This window comes from Lagopus muta, chromosome 4 (genome assembly GCF_023343835.1).
Source record: "Lagopus muta isolate bLagMut1 chromosome 4, bLagMut1 primary, whole genome shotgun sequence".
NCBI classification, from domain to species: domain Eukaryota; kingdom Metazoa; phylum Chordata; class Aves; order Galliformes; family Phasianidae; genus Lagopus; species Lagopus muta.
In genome coordinates this window covers 6,565,407-6,574,316 of record NC_064436.1, presented here as the reverse complement: position 1 = coordinate 6,574,316, position 8,910 = coordinate 6,565,407, and the positions used below count along the sequence as shown (strand labels likewise).

Genomic DNA, 8,910 nt, shown 5'->3' with positions numbered 1-8,910 from the left:
AATACTAGTAACTATCTCTGAATATTCTTCACAAGTTTTAATTAAAATTTTCTTTTCTTTTTATTTAACATTACACATTCAGCTAGGCAAAATCAAGAAGGTGTCTTTACTTGAATACTGGCATTCACACAAAACTGAGTGACATTTCTCATTCCATCCTGCTCAGCATATGTCCTTTTATCACACTTGGAATTCAATTAAGAGTTCAACATGCAGGCTTTGAAGTAGAAAAAAATAGTAATAAAAAAAGGTAACTTTATGAAAACTCTATAGAACAATATAGAAAACCATATCTCTCAAGCAAACAGTGTGAAACTGTGAAGTGCAATTAGCAATCAGCAGAACCATAATGAGCTGGAAAGGAGACTTGTGTGTTTTCAGCATCCTTTCTGTATGTTTTAATAAATGCTTTGAGTTCAACAAATATAAATAAAGGTGGAATTACAATTTTTAAGATATGATCATATATATTAGATAGATAGATAGATACACAGCAACTCACAATGTCTTTCAATACTGTTTAAGTAGTCAGGTACTCAGGCTGTCACAAACAGTCAGAAATGTCATTTTCAGCAGCAGCTGAGCATGCTGTCACCAGCTACTTTTACACAACATAATAAACCAATGGCAAGCATACTTTCTGACTTCTCTATTAACAGAGCACTGCAGGCGATGGATAAATGGGAGCCTATTCTTCCATGGCAACTGGAGAAATGCATGAGAATTTAAGAAATAAAATAAAATAAAGGAAGGTAATCCACTCCCTGATACAAAAGAATCACTACTCTTCAAAATCTGGTCTCTCTATTGCTTAGGGGAAACAAGTGATTGCCATGGTTTATTACCTGTTCTACAGTTGTAAGTTATTAAGAGATCAATAAAGTACAGGACAATTTACTATTGACAAAATTGTTTATCTTTTCAGTCACAAAATACTCTGAGGTAGTATTGAAGTAAACGTGTCATTTATAATCCAGCAAACATCTAGGGCAATATAATTCCTGGATAACAGATTCAGATACCAAGAACTCACTGCCTACTACCAACGCTCATTTATTGCATGTATGATTTGGAATTCATGAAGTCTTAAAGACTTAACTAATGATCACCATCTTTTACCTCCAGAAAATTATTATTTGTTATGAAATGAGATTCATAAGAATCCTTATGCTCTTGAGAACTAAGTCAATCGTTTAGGTGGCATTAAAAAAAAAGTAGTTAATGCATTGATCCAAGCAAGAATCATTCGCAAAAGTTTTGTGAATGCATTTGCAGCCTGTCATATAGATTCATTTCAGCACATTACATCATTAATTACACTCTTACAATCTCTACCAGAGATCATCTGTTACTCACTTGGTTCTCAAACATTCTCAAAGTGGCAAATCTTGTCCTCTGTTTGCAAGTACTTTTGAAGGTATTTTTTTAAATGTGTAGCAATACTTCTCTAAGTTGTACTACAAACACCGTGCAACAAAAATTGCTTTACTGAGTATACTTGCTAAATTTGAGTTCATGCTTGAAGTATTTCCCAGTCTTGCCTGAAAGTCCTAACTGAAGGTCCTTCACTCAAGACTTCATTAGCTGTTAGCATTTGAATCAATCTTCTGTACCATCTTAAAACAACACAGAAGAGACATCTTGAAGCAATCACAAATATACGCCTAAGTTCACAGGATCAGCTCACTCTCCAGTACAAGCATGGAAAATATTACAGTGACTTAGCTAAAAGTTTTGTATTGTAAAATAATATCCTTGCCCACAAGTCTTCATTTACTTGATTTCTCTACACAGTAAAATGACTAGCTCTTGATTTCACTTCACATCTGCATAGGTAATAGGTGGTTTTCCTGAAACGAGAAGAGCCGGAGAGTCTGCACACCTGAGAGAGTATAGAAATAAATATGAGGAAGCTAAACTCCTCATTAACTCCAAGACAGACTTCTTCAGTGAGTTTTAACTAAATAAGACCACTTCACATACACTACCAAAGAAATTAGTCTCTTGTTCTGCAGGTAACTTTATTATTTCTATAAAACTGATGCTGTTCTGTTATTTGGGAAACCTATTGTAAAGGAAACCTTACAGCCATCACCACTAAAATCTCCTTAGAGAAAGGAGAAGCAGGGAAGAGGATTTGCTCTGTGAAGTAACATGGACTGCTAGTGTTTTACCTGGAATAAAAATTAGTACTTATTACTAGCAAACGTACAGATAATTGTCTGCTGCATTATAATGACTGAAATTCTCCAAACATTAAGGAAAGAAAATTGACCAAACTTCTAACACTAAAATTTTTATGTTAGAGACATAGAGTTGGAGTGTGTCCAGAGATACACAAAAATGATCCAAGGGAGGGAACAGCTCCATAGGCTGGACAGGCTGAGAAAGCTGAGGCTGTTCAGCATGAATAAGAGAAGGCTCTGCGGAGACCTGAGAGCAACTCTTGAATGAACAAGTTTAATACAGATACGTCAGGACTGCCACTGAAGGGTTTCTAGAGCCCAGGCAACGCACATAAGAGAACACTCTTTTAAGGAAATAGCATCTCAAAAGTATGAAGGCAGCTCTTGTACCTGATCTATAAACCCACAATGCCTGGAGCATTATTACACTCTGAACTTTTTTTTTTTTTAATTGAACCCAACAGCAGAAACACTAGTACAGATCTTTCTGGTAGACTAAGGAGGCATCCTGCAACCATTTTGCTATTACCTTAGGAATAACTCCAAAATAAAGCCATTAAAACAATCCAGTTGGCAAGCAGTAAATGGATACAGAAGAGTTCAAAGAAATCTATATTCTTTCTCATATTTTGTTTACTCGTGCTCTTCACCAGCATTTTATAACACTTTTTAAAAGGTCCCTAGAAGCCTTCTAAACAGAGCTCACCAGATTTAATCTATTCCATATTACTCAGGTCTTCTTTCACAGAAGCGAAGCCTGAAAATTGAGGTACTTACAGCTAGCTTTACACAGAGCTCCCTGCAGAGTGACTCCTACCATCACCCTAGAGCCCGTATAGAAGAGAACTCTAATTAAGAGCCTAACAATGCAGTCAGACATTTAACCTGAGATATCCTCTTCAAAAAAATACCATCTCCCTAAGAGCCTGATTTGGAAACCCGCTCAGAGAAATATGCTTTAAATCCACCCTTAAAAAACACACCTAACTTCTTCTGCCAGTGGGAAAGAGTTCACTAAGAAAGATTGTTGTTAATCATTTTCTTCCATTAAACACTGCCGGCATCACTAATCTTACTCGTTTGCTCACAAATTTCATACTCATTATAGAACTTGCGGATTTTTATTCTTCAGTGCAACTAGGGAACGGATTATTCTGCTTGAGATCAGTGTAATTACATATAACTTGGCAGAGAACTTTGGCATCCTTTTCTTTCTTGTTAATTCAGTCTTTAGCCTGAAGTTGGACAACCACTATTTGGCAATAGAATATCAGCACAACCCAATTTTTCACAGGTCTGGTAGAGCTCTTGTAGCTGGGCAAACATACGAGATTGCTGTGTCTGTGAACCCAAACAGTTTAATTCCTGAAAGCTATAGTGCCAGCTCTTTCTTTGGCTTGCCCACTACTCTTGTGCACAAGCCTTCTCTACATGCCATCTGTTTGTGAAAATGAAATTTTGCAGAACAACTCACCAACTCTGCGTGTTCGTGCATGATATTGGTTCCAGTTTTGATAAAAGAAATGATAGCAGGCTTCAAGATTTCCAAAAAAGGTCCTCAATTTTTTTTTGCATATTCATGACTCCTTTTTCAGTTGACACAAATGTGACTATTCCTCTTCACTTAGTATGGCCCAAGCAAGCCGAAAGGTTGGTTATCCATGATTTAGTAGTTGAGGTAAGTAGAACATTTTAAGTACATTTTACAGAAGTAATTGCTACAAAATTTGTCTTTTATAAATTTACATAACACTAGAATAAATTAAGGAAGTGTCTCAGTTTATTCCATGGCAGTACAGACCCATCTTTGGATGTTACAAAAAGAAGGAAGCAAGACTTCAGTTCATCATCATGATATATTTTTCGACAATGTGTTTTGCCTGGGTTTTTTGTAGCTGAAGCCACTATTCTATTGACAGCCTGAGTAAAATATGTAAAACATACCTGTTAGACTGATCTTCAGTTAACTGTTTTAAAAGCTTAAAACTCACTTGCACCATTTTACAGTAGTCAAAACTACTATCTGCAGTCTAGGAAGCGTTTCAGTAATGCTTAACATTACTGGAAATTAGAATATGAAAGTTATAAATAAGATCTACTAATCATTTTAAAGAATACATGAAGATGAGAATTGTTGCAGCGCAGGATAGAATTCTCATCAAAAAGTTGTATTTAATGAACTCAGGTTTGAAATACTGAAATCATATGAGATACCCTACTTTCACATTATTTCATGGCATCACACATAATCACCTCCCTTGACTTGATGAATCCTACGGAATTACTGTCAAGCTATATTTGGCTTAGAGATCTGTTTACATGAAGCTCATTTGTAGTTTTGCTTCTAAGTGAAAAGATAAATCCATCTGCTGTCTTTCATGTCACCTTTTCATAAAAGCCTGCAAGATAAAGCCTGTAGTAATTTTTTTTAAGATCTTCCTTCAGCTGTTCCATTTTCAACTATCAAATGAAGGCTTTTCAGTACAGCACACTGAAGCTCCTCTCCACTGAGTTTATGAAGCATCATTAATTCTTAGCTTTAATATCTACACATGCAAGATGGTCACATATTCTAATCTCATCAGGCATCTACTTCAAACATAGGTTGTGGTGCAGTAAATGTCATGAGCAGGTTCTTACCTTACTGAGTTACTTATTTCATTCCAAATAAACTATTACTTAGAGCTAAAAGATTTTACTTTCTTACCACTCAGCATTTTGAGACTATTTTCTGTCTAGGGACTTTGTTTCCTAAGTTGGAATACTTTCTCAATTCCAAACTAGCCAAGCTATTAAATAAAGGTTAAACACATTCATCTTGTTTTAGTACAGCCACCTATGGGAAAGTGGAAAGGAGTTTTAGAGAGACACCTAAACCCATCCTTATCTAATTGATGTAAATCAGTAATTCATGACTTCTTAAATACAGCTTCAGATTAAGAACTAGAATAAACCTGAAATGGCCAGCTGATTAGAGGGCAAGATGTTTGCTTAGCACAGCAGCAGGCATGCTGAGTCTGAGAAGCGAGAAAAGCAGCCACCTGATTCTGCTAACTCTACCTGGTTACTCAAACAAGAGTCCCATTGGAATTTATGGAACACAAAATGACACTTCTTTGCTCCTGGGTTTACCATATTTCTTATGCCAACACTCTAGTGCCACCTGTGCAAACTAAGCTAAGTAGAAGGCTTGTAAGGCAGATGTACAAAGCACAAAAGGAAAAACTACTCACCTTGCAATACTGAAAACCATCTTATAAAATGCATAAGTAACTAGAACTCAGATAATGAAGGAAACATAACTTTGCCAGCAACTCACCTCAGGGAGATTTGTTAATATGACACAGGAGCAATTCGCAATTCATTCTTTCATTCTTTCAGAGTTTGACTCACATTGAATATTACCAGCCTATTTCTTTTCCTATTTAACGCCCATAAAATTTCCACTGTGAGTAGTTTCACCTGAAGGGAAGGAATACACATTAGTTCTTTTTTATCTTCCTAATTCAACGAGTAGCAGCTATTAAACATAGAGAATAGGGTGCAAGGGCAGTCTTCTGCTATGATCCTAAAATACTACAGAAACAAGGAGTGGAACAGAAGATACAGCATATGTGCCAAACACTTCAAAATGCAGACAGTCAACCGCTGATATGGGAGATGCTAATCCACCATTTTTGTGTACTTACTGGTAAGCAGACTTCCAGATAAGTAAGACAGTTTAAAATCTAGGTTTTGAGCTTTGCTGTTCTCAAGAACTTGCAGCTCTAACTTATTTCAGCTTTCCCTGCCATCACAAAGTTTCATCTGAGATTTCTGTAATTTGTAAGAATGGATCAGTCATCGCAAAAGTTAATATCCCTAGCCCGGTACCTCAGTTTAGGAAGTAACATTTACCTCAAGCTCATGTTTTAGAACCAAAAAAACTGAAAATAATTTCTCCCAGTTCTCATCTCCCCATCTTTCACAGAACACAACTTAGTAGTGAAAATGATCAATTATTAGAAAGGATCATTGAAGACACAGATTATAGCGTTCAGAAAGTTCGTCAAGAATGCAACATCATAACTTAAATACATGCTGAACAAAAACATCCATCCAAATCCTATACTCTTTGTATTTTTGCATGATGACAGCCCTCTAGGTGAATACTTTGACTGAAAACACATCTTCTAGAACTTTGCCATAACACACATTTGTGCAAGAGCTGCAAGAAAACCAACAGCCATTTGTTGGCCTCCAGGACACTGGAAGTTGTATTTGCTGTTCCAGTGTCTTTTCTAACTAACAGGGAAAAAAAAAAAAAAAAAAGGGAAAACAAAAAACAACAGGACCTCTGATGCTTTCTACGCAGTATATCCACTGCATTTATTTGCCTTTTTTTTTTTTTTCCTCAATATGTTGGTCTTTTCACATGACGCTCTCGTTTGATCCTTCCCTTGTCTGTATGCCATGATTCATAGAAAATCACATTTACTTGTGTTCATTCCTTGGTTTGCCAAGTGACAAGTTTATTGGCCACGTTAATGATGTCACAGATTTTCTTCATACATCAGTCATCTCGAGTGGCATTTAGAAAGGGCATTTTCTGCCTACAATCAATAGCTTCTGTAGCTGCTGTAATATTTGTTCTTACTTAGGGATATTACTCAGAATATAAAAGCAATTGATTGTACGCAGAAAATACACTTGCCAATTACAGATGGAAAGGGGAAGAATCTGAAGTGCCCTCCAGCTTAAGTAGTTCCAGCTGGTGATACACCACTACTAATCACATACGTGTTTGAAAGTCACCAGAGCCTTCTCAAGCAAATGCCTGATTTTCCTCACAAGCTGAAACCCAAAGTATGATTTATTCCAGTGAAAACATGAATCCAAATTTCTAATGCTGAGTTTCTCAGAGGTCTACTTTCACAGTGGCTGAACAAGAATATCCTGACAATGAATTAAAGTGGTAAAAATGCAAGTTAATAATGCTTCTTATTATGCAAACTGGAACAGATTTAAGGTATGGTTCTTTGTTCTTTGGAATGAAGTTTAAGTAGGCGATAACCTGCATATTTGATTTTAACAGGTTGTGATTAACAAAGAGTGGCATTACTAATTACAACAAAATGTCAGCATATCTTTGGTTTGGTGCACGGCCAGAACATTTTCCAGTTCTGAAGTCTGGCCTGATAGCCACAGCCTGGAAAGTGGAACAGGCACATACATACTTGCCTCATTTCATACATTATGTTAGACAATTACACGCAGAAAATTGCTCCAAACAACCCTATTTCAGACTACTTTCTTATCTCCAAACTCGCAACCACATAAGCATTCATTTCTGTACTCCATTGCAGATGGCTGCAAGGAGTTATCCCTGATTTCAGTAGTATCTCTGTTCACAAACTATTCATTCTCATGTTCCCTCAATGCGTAGCGTATACCGTATGAAAACAGTAAAGCCGGAAGAAGAAGAAAATTCAAAGGCAGCTTTCAACAAGCTTAACATAAGCAACAACAAAATGGCCAGATCCCAGGAGCTGCCAGTTTGAACAACAGCATTCACAAATTGTGATAGCTCACTTGTTATTACAAATATCAGAGAATTCTTGTACAGGCTGCTTTAAGGCTCAATTTTAACACGTACCTCAGCGAGATAAAGGTACGAGTTCCAGCGACACTGGATTGGAGCACATAATTCCATCTTTCTGAAAGAATAAAAACGAGCTGCAGTTAGCACAAAATCAGTATTGCTTGTTGTTTTCCATGCAGCTTTTAGAGATTAAGGAATTCTTCTGAACAGATGCAGTCATTAGACCCTACCATAGATGGAATTCTAGATTCATGATTCAGAAACAATACTTTCAACACATTTCTTCCATAAATGAAATTCAGATGCCAGTGCAAAAGCTATATAAAATGTGAACCTTTTGCCACTTACTTATGCCAAATAAATCTTTTCATTATAAAGAAGCTCTTGCATTCATAGGCATTTATAAGATATTACTCTGTAAGATATTATTCGGTCAACGTCTGTGTCTCAAAGTTTGCTGGGAACACCGATGGACTTGTTCAAGTCCAGACAAGTCCCGAGCAAGGACCGTGAAAACCTTTGTCTTCAGGAGACAGATGGACAAGTCCAGGTAAGCCCTAGGCAAAGGTTGTGAGATCCTTTGTCTGGGGGAACGCAGATGGACAAGGCCAGGGGCGACGAGAGCGAGATGAACTGCAGCTGAATAGCTGTGAAGTGCTCCTTTGTGTGGACCTATCTCAGGATGACGGGCCATCTTAGGGGGTACTCAATGACTCTTGCTCGGGGCCCATCCTTGTCACGTAGACAGGAGAACAAGGAGGATAAAAGAGTAAAATGAAAACCACGAGAAGGTGGGGGGCAAACTCTCCTGAGCCTGCTGCCTGACCGCTGTTGCTGCTTCAAACGCCGTGCAACAGGACGCTGCTGGATCCTGCTGGTGACTCTCCCCGCTTTACGCAACTCCTGCTTCTTTTCCACCTTTTCTATCGCCCTCCTTCCCTTCCCCGTCTCCCTGATTAGGTTTAGTAATAAACTGGATGCAACAACATATGAACCGTTGTTTCTTAATCTCACACCGGGTATATAGATATTAAAGAACCTCATCTCCCTTCTATAAATTGGAGCGAGACAGTATTTCAACAGAATGTCTATGTTAAAGCACCTGTGTAGAATAATAAATATCATAATACCATAAAATAGATT

General features: G+C 37.3%; 1 long non-coding RNA gene across 4 annotated transcripts in view; it reads right to left on the bottom strand.

Moving 5' to 3' along the window:
- Nucleotides 1–219: 219 nt before the first annotated feature.
- Nucleotides 220–8,910, bottom strand: part of LOC125691688 (uncharacterized) — a 75,422-nt gene continuing 66,731 nt past the window's right edge. For 2 of the 4 annotated variants that reach the window (XR_007376217.1, XR_007376216.1), the window contains exons 4-6: nt 7,822–7,882; nt 5,506–5,648; nt 220–1,882 (exon numbers count right to left, since the gene is read on the bottom strand). This is a non-coding gene — a long non-coding RNA (uncharacterized LOC125691688). The remainder of the gene's footprint in view (nt 1,883–5,505; nt 5,649–7,821; nt 7,883–8,910) is intronic. The other 2 variants (XR_007376215.1, XR_007376218.1) reach the window with 2 other exon arrangements.